Raw genomic sequence first — 14,973 nt, forward strand, 5'->3', positions numbered from 1 at the left:
CCACAGAGCTGCTAGCATGGTTTAAGGCCTTTGCACACCAAGTCTGTATTTTTCGTAAGCGTTTTTTGAATTCGTCATCCAATACAAATCGTTAAGCTACTCGCACACTGAGTCCGATGCGTTTTATTATTGTCTTCATTGCAAAAATTCGCAATACGAGACAAAACTGAATTAATTATGTGGGTGCCGTGCAATGTATACCGCTGGTCCCCGACAGGGTTTATAAATGAATGATGACATCGGTAAGAAGCTATTGTTTAGCACAATCACTACTGTCTAATCTTTAGTACATCCTTTGTTTTGCGACCATCCCCGATTCCGAGCTGTTCTGCAAACACCTGCCACAATCTATCATTAAATTCCGCATCTCTGTATTCTTTTATTTCTTTATCGTAAAGTGCTGGGAGATGTGAATCAGTTTATCAGACGTCATTTTGCTCTGGGTGGTCAAACAACCCTCTTTTGGCTTTTGATGGATGCGAAAAAAAGCAGAAACTCAAACCTATTCCGAAAAGTGACCAATGACGGACTTAAGTTTCAGAGTCGGTGTGTAAACATGATTGACACAATGAGGTCATATTTTTTTTTAAACGTGCGAAAATTTCAGACAAAAAGGTGTGCAAAGGCTTTTCGACTGTGGGTCGGTGCTGTGACTTGGAAAATACACATTCTGAAAGAGTTCCAATGAAGACATACAGTTATCAGCTTCTAACCTCAGCTCCCACAATTCAACGTCATTATCAGCTTTTATAAATTAGTGAACTGGTTAATTAGCTAGCTAAAACATTAGCACTTTGCTTTGTTAACTGGGCTGACACCACTTAGCTGCAGTTTCCTCAAAGAGCGAGAGCCAGAGGAGCTACAACAAAAGACCATGTCACAACAACCTGAATTTGGAAACCTTATCACTCCATTAATGCTGGCTGAATGAGCTATTTTATCTACTTCCGGTTTAGCTATCAGGCTGTTTTATGCACAGTGGATTGTCCAAGGGACCTCCGTGACAGAGCCACACCTGGTTGCCAGGAGATTTATCAATACTGCAAAGCCTCTATAGTAATAAGGTCACCCGCCATATGCTGCTGGTGTCAGATTCACTTCGTCCCAGAAGGCTGTATCGGTCAAGTTAGAAGCCATCAATCAGTGCAATCAAAAGAGATGAGGGGCCAGACAAGGCTTGTCCCGGGAGGTTACTGCGGAAAATGATTTGTCATGGCACCGTCTCTGTGCTGTCACTTCTAGTAGTATTTGTAGCAGGGTCAGCCCCATCTTCACTCACAGGTCAAAATAGGAACACACACTCGCAGACGCACAGACATAAGCTCCTCACACTATTGTCTGAGTAATGCATAAGGTGATGAGGGTGACCAGCTCTGCATTAAGGAGTCATCCAAGTTCCTACGCCACTTAGTCTCAGTCCTGTGTACTCACAGGAGGCAGGGAAAATGGTCATTACATTACGTCAAAAACAGTCTTTAGCCATGCGCACTGAAAAACTGTGTAGGTGTGGGTTGCAACAAGTTTTTGACTGTGTCATATATATATATAGCGTACAGTGATAGTCATGTAACTTTGATGGAAATCACCTGCCGTAACGTTGTAATTGATTCTCAAAGAAACCCGTGTTCAAGTTTTCTCTGCCTCCTGTGAGTACACTGGGTTTTCACAAAAAAGGATTGAAATTAATTGGAACATGAGCCAGAACTGAGATACCCGGCAGACTAAATCTGGGGACACACCAACCCGACATCAGAGAACTAGCGGCGATGAAGGCCGCCTGTTGCGTCGCCTCACTTCGCCTTTGTTTTGGCTGACAAGTTGCACTCGAACACGCCGCAAAGACGACAGCCGACGGCCAGTTAGCGCATGCGTTCTGCGTCTGCGTGAGAGGAAATAACTCTCCACACCAGCAGGTGGCGGTAGTCTATTCGTCATTCAAAAACGGAACCTGGAAGACCGAGGACTGCGGATATAAAAGTCGTTGTTATGATACGTACATGAACACCAATTGGCGTTTGGCGACCATTTTCACACCACTCTCACTCACCACTTAGATTCATTCCAGATGGCCATGTCGGCGTGAAAATATCTTTGTATTGGATTGATCAGATAAGACATAGGCTCACTGCTAACTTCCGTTTCTCTTCTTGTGCACTGATTCGTTCAACATGTCACGGGCAAACAAGAGCCGACAGTGCGGGACACACCGGAAAAAACTAGGCTGACGGACACTCACCGACGGCACTAAACTGTACAACAGCTGACCGTTGGCTTTGTTTGTCAGGGCCTTAAGTGGCCTAGGAACTTGGAGCGTGGTAAAACGGACACTACACATACTGACCTTGACCAGTGGACTGTGTATGTAATAATGTGACACATCAAGACCAAAGGCTTGATGTGTGAAACCTACAACCAGAAATATGTCTGAATTGCAATTCGATTATTACATGTACAGTAGAAAACCTGTGAATGACTCTGAAACAGGCTGTATCTTTCAGTACATCTGCGAATACTAGAACCTTCAAGCCTGAAGTACAACAACTTTTCTCTCATCATCCACAGTTAATTACTTTTGCTCCGTCCTATCTTTCTCTCTCTCTCTCTCTCTCTCTCTCTCTCTCTCTCTCTCTCTCTCTCTCTCTCTCTCTCTCTCTCTCTCTCTCTCTCTCTCTCTCTCTCTCTCTCGCGTGCACAGCTGGTGAAGAATAATATGAGCTGACACATTTTACACCCACCCAAACTCAACGGAGCTGAAATGAACTGAACCATGCTGAAGGAAACACACTAAGCCTGCCATTGCCGCCGGCTATTTGGACATACTTAATGGACTTAATGTACTTAATGGACCATTCTGATGCTTAGTAGATGTTGAAAATACGATTTGTGCCAAAAGCAGTGTAAATGTAGCGCTGAAAAAGGACAGCTGAGGCAATGAGACGGCGCCCGTAGTCTCTGCTTCCTTTGTAATTTTGTGAAATCAAGACCTAATTATCTCTCTGAAATGAGGTCGTGTTCTGACTAAAAGTCATTTGGGTCGACGCGGCTCCGGCTTTGTTCGCTGGGCGCGATTCAACGCCAAATGCGAAAAAGGGGCACTTTGTATAGTGTACAGATGAGAGGAAGAAGCGGAGGAATGGGGGAAACCTCCGCCTTCTTGCGCTCCGTTTCTCTTTTGGAAACACAAGTTAATTTGCGAAGGGCTAGAACGTGCACTCCTGAGGATGCACCGTTCAATATTATCTATGTATTTGTGGTATCCTCTGCTTGTTCTTGCATGGAGAGGGTTGCGTATCTCACTTTCTGTGTCCCCTCACGAAACCAAAACCAGTGTTACACACTCACTGGGTGGCCATCTATGTTTGTTAGATACACTCTCAGAAAAAAAGGTACAGAGATGCACTTGAGTTTGGGTTCAAGTTTAGCAACAACAGGTGTAACTTTGTAGATTTTTAAGTTATGATCAGGAGCCTATTAGACTGTTATCAGGCCATTAAATGTGCGTTACCAGTGGTTATAAGGCTCATAGATGTGGGTCAGAAGGGCCCTGCTACACCCACTGGTAGGTTTCGTCATGTATTCACATGATCGATCACAGAAAGAAGGAATAAAAGAAGACGTACCGTAGGAATTATGACAGGAGCAAGAGCGGAAGTGAGGAACTGTAATATAGACAGCATGAAACTCCATATGGGATGGAGGTCCAGGGTGATGGATGGGCCACAGAACACTGGGCTTTAAGCCAATAGACCGGGATTCGCATGCGTTCTCAAGTGTTGAGTTTCAACTTTTCAAATGTAGATATTTTAAGCCAAGACACAATGCTTTTCCCTAAACTTAATTCAGTGGTTTTGTTGCCTAAACCTAAAGAAGCTATTCTGTTTCTGTTAAAAACTTAACATTTCATGCAGTTTTACAACGTGTTAGAAGGTTATATTTTTTCTTTCACTTTTACAATGTATTAGGCCCCTACTGACCAACATCTATGATGCTTATAGCAAACAATAACGCACCTTTAATGGCCCGATAACAGTCGAATCGGGTGAGGCATGAGTCATTCTGTTGGTCAAAGAAATAAAATGACAAGCTTGTTTCTGACGGTATACAGCCATGGATATGTACTACTTTTCTGTGCAGTTACTTTGATCTATGTGCCTTGGAACTTACTATAAATTAATGTGATGACATCAATGTACAGCAAAACAACACTGTAACCGGTTTCTCCCAAAAGCCAAACAACTAAAGGCCTTTGTATTGTACAGACATGTTGGTAACCAAAACATAACAGAGACCTGTTGTATATCATTTTTTGGTACTATATTTCCCCCAGCTTACGTGGCTTATGTTTGTGTGATATAATGTCAGAAGCAGATGTTTATTTGTGACTCTTTATTGTTGCATAGAATATAATGTGATCATTGATTGTAATGGACAGGCCAATGTCCTTGTCTCTGCAATTAAAATGCAGGCCAGTTTCTGCTCCCGTGGTCAAACTTGTGTATTTGTGTGTCAGTGGATGTGCATATAGCCTGTGTGTGCACTATGTGTGATGACTACTGTTGGGATGTCACAAGAACTGATTCTAAAAACATCATGTTACTCGTTTTTCTACAGCACTGTAGGTTGCTGGCTCCAGACTAGTGGCGTCCAGTCATCTCAGGGACGATAGTAAATGTCCCTGATGATGCTACATTGTGAACAACAAATCCGTGTTGAAATCGACAAGAGGAGAGCTAGTAACGTTAGCTGTTAGCTAACATTGGGCAGCACGGACCTGCTTGGCTAAATAATGCAGCTAACAGTTAACGTACAGAGGTTGCACTGAGTTATGATGTGTTCAAGCTCTATTCAATGAAAATATATTCTTATCATATTCTTCAAATATAATCTTGTAAAACTTTGTTTTTGGCGAAAAACTTGCGGCAGATCATGAGGGATTAATAATAAATTCGTAAAAAAAACAGCATGCAAACGGTAATAAAGGGGTGCATGTTGAAGTACATGGGATTTATTGTTTTGTTTTTGTTTTTCTACCGTGGTATTGAATTGGGTATCAAGAATCAAGTACTGGTTTTGGTATCAACTACTAAATTTCTGGTATTGTGAAATCCCTAGACTACTGTATATCTTAGAAAGTTCCTGGAATTGGAACTTCAAGGGCCGTTCCACTTTATATTTCCCTCAGGAATACAATCCTTGGAGGAGCTCCAAATTTTCCCCTGATCCCTGAACATATCACACAGAATACACTATGTTGTATACAGATGGTACCCAATGGGATTCAGTAAATTCCAGCATTTCTCAAGGGGCTGTGAGCTCCCAAACACAGAGCTGATAAATGTCATCATTAATTCTGTAACAACATAGCTCAAGGCTGGACAAAGAGAGGAGACCACACATGAGTTTACTAAAAAACTAAATAAATACAGCAAACAAATAAACCAAATGAAGAAAACCAAAAGGGGGGACAGAGGATATACTGTGTGTGTCTGAGGTTTAGGATCCCTTTTCAGACAGGGTCTTCCCATTTCATACCATAAAAGTTACGATTAGGAAATGTCTTAAGACTGTTTTCAAAATCACTTTCACCACACTAGTATTGTTAACTCACTTTGCAAGCATTGCGTTGGTGATTTGCAAATAGAAAGCTGTCTAGATGTTTGAATTTCTAGAGGTTAAAGCAGGCTAAATTTGGTTGAAAAGTCAAAGTATTTTAGACATCTAATTAACATAATAACATTGTTTTAGCAGCATTTCCCACAACCAGTAGACCACTTTGCTGGGGTAGCGTTATCCCAAAGCACAAAGTTATTGTAACTCAGAAATCATCCATCCATCCATTATCTGTAGCTGATTATCCTATTCAGGGTCGTGGGGGGGCTGGAGCTGATCCCAGCTGACATTGGGTGAAGGCAGGGTACACCCTGGGCAGGTCTCCAGACTATCACAGGCTGACACATAGAGATAGACAACCATTCACACCTATGGGACATTTAGAATCAACAATTAACCTGCATGTCTTTGGACTGTGGGAGGGAGTCGGAGAACCCGGAGAAAACCCACGCTCACACGGGGAGAACATGCAAACTCCACATAGAGGGGCCCCAAGCTGGATTCAAACCTGAACTTAGATGTCTAAGTATTTTGATCTCCAAATCACCAAATGAATGCTTACAAGGCACCTGCCGTAAAGACAGTTGTGTCATTTTGTATCAAGTTGTAGCTGAAAAGCAAAATCATATCAAATACATGTTTTCTTTTGACTTAATGTGGATTTATTTAGACATCCCCTGACATTGTAGATGTGGGTAAGGCTCAATTCAATACCATCCACACACGCATGAGCGCACATGCAGCAATACCTCAGATCACTTTTCATTTTCCTCTCTCGCCTGAGTCGCCTCCACATGACTCATGATTATGAACGCTGTGCCAATCTGCACTGCCGAGGATTCAGCTCTGCTGTGAAAAAAAAGTAATGTATTCTGTAATGAATGTCGTGCTTGGGGATGTTTTATTGTGGTGGCAGGTGAGAGGATGGTAATGAGGATTAAATGCACGAAGTAGAAAGTGAATTTTCTCATCCACCTCTAGCCAGCTAAGCACGAGTTTTGGGAGAGTCAATTTGTCAATGTCAATCTAAAAAATGGCAGCGAACGCAGCCCTCGTTCCCAACAAAAGCAAGGCTTTCATCCAGGAGACCACTGTTTGTATCCCATGTGTTACGTTTTACTTTCGCTTTACAATCAGCTGTTTGTTCGTGTCCTGTGTTCACAACGTCCAGTCACATTTTCACTGTAAAAACAGTCATTTTAAGCACAAACCTAACTACGTGGTTTTGGCTGCCTAAACCTAAGCAAGTGTTTTTGTTTAATTCACAACATTAAGCACATGTTTACTGCGACCGAAAATGATGCTGAGGGGTCTGACAAAGCGTCAGTATGTGACGAGTTGGGATGAGAACGTGTTGTTATGTTAAGAGCAACACAGAAGTAACATATAACCAACTTTTGCAAATATGGCACCGAAACAACAAGAAAAGGCTGCTGAAGTACTTTAGGTGTAACTATAAATTACATGTATTTATATCATATTTATATGTTGTTTTTTTTTCTGACCGACAGAGAAACCAACTAACAAAACAGCTTCTTGGTTTAGGTAACAAAACCACTTTGTTAAAAGATAACTTCTGTATTTTTCAAACAGGACCCTATTTCCCCATGTGTCTGTGTCTACGTGACTAATGGGGACAACAATTTCTGAAATTGATCCAGTATTGAGGGAGAACGCCGTATACACCATGTGACTTTTTCAATAAATAACCTGACAGAAAAATGACTCCTGAAAAATCTTTTGAAAAGTTCTGTTGCGTAACATTGACACAAAGTAGAACAAAGAGAAGGTCAAATAGGCCAAACTAGAATCAGTGTGTGAAACAATTCATTCAGCACAGCTCACATGAAGTATACAGCGTGAGGTATTTGTACTGAACAGGATGGCGAAGCACAAAAGAAAAAAAGTGAAAAAGTGAATCCCCTTCAAGCCAAGAGTAAGTCGTATTTTCAGCTTGACCATCACGATTTTATTCTTTTTCTGAAATGTTTGAAACACACCACAAGGCTGGTGTTACAAGGCTCAGTTTCCGTGACTACAATGGCTATTCGTCATGCAACACTTACAGAGAATTCAATCTGTTAAAGCTCACGTTTTACTCCCCCTATTAATCATTCCAGCAGTGTAGGTGTCCATTTTTTACACAAAGGATGTTAATTCTCTCCATAAAACCTGCACAAAGAAGTTGTGAACACAACACTGACATATTATCTCTTTTTAGGTAGATATGGCTAAAGGGTTGGCAAACAGTTGCTGATAATTTCGCAACATTATCATTCATTTGGAGTTTGTGGCCACCTGATGAATCAAAGTCTCCTAAAACCCGGAAATGAGTTAGCATTTTTGCACTTCCGGTTCCATCCATCCATCCATCCATCCATCTTCAACCGCTTATCCGGGATCGGGTCGCGGGGGCAACAGCTCCAGCAGGGGACCCCAAACTTCCCTTTCCCGGGCCACATTAACCACTTCCGGTTCCTTTATTCTCAAAGTGAATGGTTTTTTTGAATGGGTTTTTAGTTAGATGCCTAAAATAAGGTCTGTGGTTAACACAAGCAGAAGAGATTTTAATGTTTTGGTCTATGATATAAAATACAACAGTAAATATGCCACTTGGGAATTTTGAAGCTTTTTATAAGTCTTAAAAAAGGCAGTTGCTAACGATTGAATAAATGAGACGACAAAACATCATCACACCGAAGACTAGTCCACTTTTAAAGCCTCGTTGTGCAAACTCGCGCTCAGGCGACCGTGGTGTTAGTTTGTTTAGAGCTTATTTTCTGCGATAATCCAAAAACCAATCCAAATCCCATTGGCTTTTTGGAACCCGACGACTTCTGGGTTGGTCTAGATAGAAAAATACGTCATTCCTACACCACTCTATACACTCTCCTTTTACCTCTGTTTTAGGCTCCACCAACTCTGGAGGGAAATATCGGACTCTTTAACAGCTAACTGCTCCACTATGTTCACCAGCTCGATGCTAACTTTGTCTGCTATTTGGTGTGGGGCATGTATTGTAGAGTTTGCAGTAAATGTATGTCAACCGTATTAGCCAATAGCTCAATTTCAGCTGTAGTCAAAATTGTGTTGGACAGCAAAACACATGCATTGAAAGAAGGCTATTGATGTTGAAAGGCTTACTGGGTAGGCTATATCGATGGGTTGTACTGAAAGGCTTAAAAAGCGTATGCCTACATAGGGCTATACCGATGTTGCCGCATTGTTTTTCCAACCTCATGGGAAGCCGTACAAATAGCACGTCATTACTACGACATTCTGCGTGTCATGAGAACGCATTTTAGCCTATTCACATGTCATTTGTACGCCTCTTTTTGCAAGTCATTTTTACGAGACACACAACAAAACTACGGTAACGGCTGCAGTTAGGTTTAGACAACAAAACCACTAAGTTAGGTTTAGGAAAAACATCACGGTTGGGCTTAAAATAAGTACGTAAACTAAGTAAAATACTTACAGAAACAATGTAACAGAAGTACGGAAAACACGTCACAAACGTCACTATAGTAACTACAAAATAACTCAACAATACTCTGGGACACTGACACCAGTCTCCTGGTTGAAAGTCCTGCGTTTGTTGAACCCATCCACCTTCCACACCCTCCCATTCATCATGAACAGTCTCTCCCACTTTTTATTTAACATCACTAACTCTGAGCGTAGCGTATTTACGCAGAATGCCTTTACATTGCAGTCAGTACAGACTACATGGCGTACAAATGACGTCAAAAGCAAAAACAGCTGTGTCATTCATTCGCCGTTTAGTGCACTCGGGTTGGTTTTTCTGACTTGCATCCAGAAATGAGTTTATAATCAAATACATTAAGAATACACTGATAGTACAATCGGTTCCATTTCCCCCTCATGCTTGAAAGTCAGTGCCAGACTGATAAAAGTGCTTGTAAAGCTTTTTTTTCTTCAGATAAAGGGCAATATGTTGACTGTACCTGTAGTTTGAAGTATTTAAAGTGAATATGAACACAACCACTATTAGAGATTAGAAAAGGTTGCTGTTTAACTTTCATACAATGATTAACATTTGGACCAAAGTATACTATGCATTTCTGTCCGTGTTATAGGTTGTGAATGGAAATTTTTTTATGGTTCCTTGAAAAGTCGTGGAAAGCTTTCGAAATTTTGTCAACCGTGTTTTCCTCAACATGGCTGAAGTGACAACATACGTTTTCTGACGGTATTGTAACGCTGATGCTGAAGAAAGCTAATGTGGGAGCACAACACGGTCTGTTTGATCTAACAAAGATACCCTTGTGGGTGGAAACATTGTTCAGCGGTCTAGTAGAAATTTCGAGCACCGCACAGCATGTAGGCTCTCATCCTTTGATCAAACATGTTCATACACTTGCCAATACGCTCTTTCATCCCCTCCAAATCCTTTACCTGGGACTAGTTTCAGCCCAAACACCCTTATCTTTCACACACACTTCTTCATCTCCCCCTCACTGAAGTTTGAACATTTGTATTCTTGTCACGGCTCTGCCTCCCTGAATGAAGTTGTAGGATTAGGAATTATTTCTACGAGATAAAGAGAGTATTAAGAAGTGGAAATGGTGCATATAAGCTTCTGTCAATCTATGGCAAAGTACACAGTGATTATAGGTTGGAAATTATTGTTGATCCTGCACTGAACAGATTGTCTTTTCATATATTGCCGGCTGTCTCCATCTACTGGTGTAATTCTGGTATTGTTGGAGTGAATGTGCTGTTATATAGAATTTACTGTGCTGTGGGAGTAAAGTGCTTTCAGTCTGATTATCATTCATGTTGTAAAATTAAGCCAGAAAAAGAAAATTTTACCCAAAATATTTTTGTGGCTCGCACTCACCCAAACCTAACTTTGTATTTATTGTGTTAAACTCTCCTGTGTGGGTTAAGAGCTCTAGAGTTTCCAAAACTAACAAAAATAATTCCCCATTAAATTAATCATTTGGTGTAAAAAGTACAAATATTACTCTTTGTTGACGCAAATATTTCAGTAAATCAAGACTTTTTGGAATATATTCGTCTTCAACTCAAAATGACAGATTTTTTTAGTCATGATTTGGCCATTTTTCGTTCTGTTTTTTTACTCATGTGAACTGGTTTCCTTTTTTCCTCTTCTGAATTTGACTACCCATCTGCAGAGAGTCTATTCTGGGTGTTCAGGTTTCTGTAGGTGGTTGTTTTGTCAGAGGTGTGTTCCCGTAATCAGAACAGACTTAAACGATCCTTCCTCTTTGTGAGTTTTTCTGATTCATCATTTTTTTTTTCTTTTTTCGACAAACTATACTACTTTTTTTTTCGACATACTATGCTATGACTTTTTTCGACATACTATACTATTCTTTTTTTAAAATTTTCGACACACTATACTATGACTTTTTTTCCGGCATACTATACTATGACTTTTTTTAAATTTTTCAACATACTATACTATGACTTTTTTTCATGGGCAGTAATTGTACATTTCAAATATGCATGTTGTGACATGTCATATATGAGTGTCTGTAGTTTAGTTTTTTTGGCACCAATTTATGTTATTATGAAGACCTATTTTTGTAAATATGCATGTACATTTTTTATAAAATAGTTTTTTCCTGCATATTTTCTATTTTCTTTCTTTTCTTTCTTTTTTTTCTTTTACTGCTGCCATGTTGCCCACCCATTCATTCTTACTAATGACAAACCTATAGCAAAAAGAAACATATAATGATAATGCTACGCAAACAAAATGGTTGTATGTGTGTGTATACCTAACCTTAATTTTAGTTTATTTTCATTTTTCTTCTATTAACAAAAAATATAATTTGATTTATAATATGAATACATTTGACCTGTGAAAACCATGGTTTTCTATTTATATTGTTTATACTGTTTTTGTTCATCCAACAGCACATTTTAGATTTCATCATTAAATTTTTTTTATCGAAGATATTCTAGCTAATCTATAACCTTAGCACAGGTTAGAGTAAATGTAAAATGTCAAGAAGCTTCTGGTTTCACTGTGACTCAACAGTCTGCCAAGTCATAATTTGATCTGTGCTTCCTCAAATTCAACTTCTTGGTTTTCTTCTTGATTTGTTTTCTGACTCAAAGTTGCATTCTGATGATTTACATACAGATGTCTCACTTATTTACCGCATACTTGCTCAGCTGTAGTCCTGTATTTTTAATCACAAAGATGAATTATTTGTTAGTATCACTCCAATTAAGTGTTTTTAAATAGTGTCGATTTAATATTTTGGAGAAAGATTTTATCCGGGTTTGGACTGGTCTACTGCAGCAGCCTCGTCTCCTAAAAATTACGTTCCCAGGACAGTGAAACTGTATTGTCAATTACGTTTCGAGGGAAACATATTTTCCCCCCCGGATTACGTTTGCTTTTGACGGATCACAAATATGTTTCTCATCGAAGTTCGTGGAAGTCTGGATAGGGAGGAGGTTGGGGTTTATGGATGGGTCAAACAAACACAGGACTTTCGCCAAGGAAACCGATGTTTGTGTCCCTTATGAAGCGAAAAGTCAACATTTTAATGTTACGTACGTAAGTTACCTAACAAACATTTATTTTAAGCCAAACCATGATCTTTTAGTTAAACAAGTGATTTTGTTGGAGTTTTTGTTTTGTTTTGTTTCAATTTAGAATCGTAACCACGTTTTTAAAACATCAACCATAATCGAGGAGAAAATGTGTTTCCCTCGAAACCAACCGTCTCCTAAAAATTACGTTCCCATACAACTATTGTGAATTACGTTTTGAGGGAAACGTATTTTGTCTTGGGTTACGTTTGTTTTTGACGTATCACAAATACGTTTAAAATGACAGTCTGCAAAAGTCCGCGTAGGGAGGAGGTCGGGTGGTGGATGGGTCAACAAACACAGGACTTTCGCTCAGGAGACCGGTGTTCCACATGAAACTAAAAGTTAATGTTTACTTTTAATAATTATATATTTTTTTACTAAACCTAACCAAGTAGTTTTGTTGCATTTTTGTTGTGTTTTGTTTCAATTTCATAGTCATTTTAAGCCAAACCATGATGTACCAACAAACCAACAAAGTAGTTCTGCTGCATTTTTTTTGTTTGGTTTCAATTTACAACGTTAACCACATGTTTAAAACTGTTTAAAAGTGTGACTGTAGTCCGGGAGAAAATACGTTTCCCTCAAAACATAATTGAGAATGTAGTTTAGTTGTATGGGAGCAGGATTTTTAGGAGACAGAGTTGACTGCAGAGATCCAGGGTCAGTTCTCGAGAGCTGCATCTCTAACTTGTTTGTGGGTGGGAAGCCATTGAGGGATCATGTCCTTATCAATGTTTATTAGTGACTTCTACTGGTTGATCATAAAAGTCAAAGACATTTTATATATTATATAAACTACGTGTATCAAACGACAACTATCAAAGTAGTGAATGATTCATTTGAATTCATGGTTCATCATTAATGTCCATAACGCTGTGACTATTTATCTCTTTAATACTCACACGTGTACCGGCACGACTGCACCTGCAGTTGCTAATTGTTTTAAAAGTCACAAAGCAGAACCAAATGTATACGTTGTAAAACAAAACTAACACCTTTAATGACTTGACACCCCAGAATTTCCGGTATCTTCTAACAGCTGCACAACAAATCCTCCCCCGAAAATCTCAGAGTGACAAAGTCAGTACACTGTTTGAAACCTATGAAGTGCTTTTTGTTCTTGATATCTGATTTCCTCTCTTTACTTTACTTTATACACTTTGATTTAGATATAGAAATACACTGCATAACTACAGTAGGGTATAGTTGAGCAAACAGGCACTGTGTGAGACTTAGTTTTATTTTGCTATTTTACTATAATAGTTTTATATGGGGCTGCCACTTTGTTTGAATGCTACGCAGATCAATTTGCAATGATTAAGGAAGTTAAAATGAAGATGTGCAGGGCATAAATATGAAAAACATAAACTTTTCTATACCTATAATTGGACCAAAATAAATCTCTGGTTATTTCTGGCTCGCATCTTTAACATCCAGGTGTTCATGCTCTGTTCTATCTACTCTAAGCTGCACATGGCAAGAAGGATCCTAGTTCCTATGAAAACTGAAGCACAGCTGAAACACTGAAATCTGGTCTTGTGCTCAGTGTGAGAGTAAAACTCCTGATGTGAAACTGCCCCAAAGGTTTCACACTGATGTCGAGAAAGTTGGTTCAGTCACATCTTCCCATTCAAATACTGTTAGACACCCTCAGCAGCACATTAATATCTGCCAACACTATGAGTCACTGTGGTCAATCTGTGTACGTAGACTACGTCAGGGCTCTGCCAGCGTTACTTTTTGAAGACTGATACAAACACTTTGTGAAAAAAATGTAATAAACTGAACGAAAATGAGTTGCATTAGCATTCTCCCCTTTTAATAAAACACACTCTTAGAAGTGGAATGATAAATTGAACTTGATCAACTGTGTTGAAGAAAACAAAATGCACCTGTGAAAAGCTTTTCAGTAAGTAGAACTTTTTCACAGTAGACAGTTTCACTTGTCATAGCAGGAAAATTACATGTGTGAGTAATTAACAATGTCTGAGTTCCATTAAGTGTCCCATAAGCTACCCCTGTGAGCCTGCATGCACGATAACAGGACCATAGAACTGGAAAACCTAAATGAAATGCAGTCATTGTTATTAATTACAACTATGGTTTTCCTGCTAAGATGTGTCAAAATCCTGTTTCAGCAAAGTGGCAAAGAGAAATACATTCATATAAACTCTGGGATACTAGGCATGCGGGATACAAAGGTGAAGGTTAGTATTCTATTGATATTTACATTATATTGGGAGAAGATTTATATTTTTATGCAACAACCCCAAACATAAAGCTACACAGGAATGGCTTCAATACAAAAACGTTATTTTGATGTTGTTGTTTTTTTTATTACTACGTCTGAGCAAATTCCATCTGCCAAAGAATCACAAATTGCTGTGCAATATGCTGCCTTCCACTGTGCAATCCTCAGAAATATATTCATTATTTAAAAAAAATGTTTTTATGAGAGCTACAAGTTCTTTCAATATAGTCTTTGTCATGGAGCAAATATATATATATATATATATACTGTATATATATACAAAATAGGTAGCACATTCAACTCAACACAATAAATAAATAAATTATTAAAATATAAAACACCCTCAGTGTAGTCAATAAATAAACTTTAATAAATTTATATATATATATATTTGTATTCTGGGGGTATCTTGCCTATGCAGAGGGTATTTTAGTTTATTTATTGACTACACTGAGGGGTGTTTTATATTTTAATAATTTATTTATTTATTGTGTTGAGTTGAATGTGCTACT

The 14,973-nt window shown here is 39.0% G+C and overlaps 1 protein-coding gene across 2 annotated transcripts in view; it reads right to left on the reverse strand.

Moving 5' to 3' along the window:
* usp22 (ubiquitin specific peptidase 22) overlaps positions 1-14,973 on the reverse strand; it is a 73,687-nt gene that overhangs the window by 21,680 nt on the left and 37,034 nt on the right. The window contains exon 15 of one of the 2 annotated variants that reach the window (XR_012591910.1): positions 6,319-6,459. The exons of the other annotated variant lie outside the window; for it this stretch is intronic. The gene's annotated coding sequence lies outside the window, so the exon portion shown is untranslated. Of the gene's footprint in view, positions 1-6,318; positions 6,460-14,973 lie in introns of those variants that run through there. 2 annotated transcript variants of the gene reach the window in all.

This window comes from Sebastes fasciatus, chromosome 20, assembly GCF_043250625.1.
Source record: "Sebastes fasciatus isolate fSebFas1 chromosome 20, fSebFas1.pri, whole genome shotgun sequence".
NCBI classification, from domain to species: Eukaryota; Metazoa; Chordata; class Actinopteri; order Perciformes; family Sebastidae; genus Sebastes; species Sebastes fasciatus.